Below are 289 nucleotides of genomic sequence, written 5' to 3' on the forward strand. Positions count from 1 at the left end.
CAAAATTTTTTTTTCTTCGAAAAGTACCCATTTTTACGCAAAGGGAAAAAAGGGTCCTTTTTAAATGCACAAAAATGGGGGAAACCCTTTTTCAAGGAAAAACCCAAAAAAAAACAGCTTTACGAAATTTACGAAATTCTTTCCCCCTCCCCTCCCCCATTTCGTCCCCCCGAAAGAGAGGAAAGAAAAAAAAAATTTTTCAAGGGAAAAAAACTTTAAGAATATGTTTTTTATGTACATACAGACATTGGGGAAAATGCAACATCCCAAAAAATACATAAAACATCCC

This window comes from Penaeus monodon, chromosome 34 (genome assembly GCF_015228065.2).
Source record: "Penaeus monodon isolate SGIC_2016 chromosome 34, NSTDA_Pmon_1, whole genome shotgun sequence".
In the NCBI taxonomy this organism is placed as follows: domain Eukaryota; kingdom Metazoa; phylum Arthropoda; class Malacostraca; order Decapoda; family Penaeidae; genus Penaeus; species Penaeus monodon.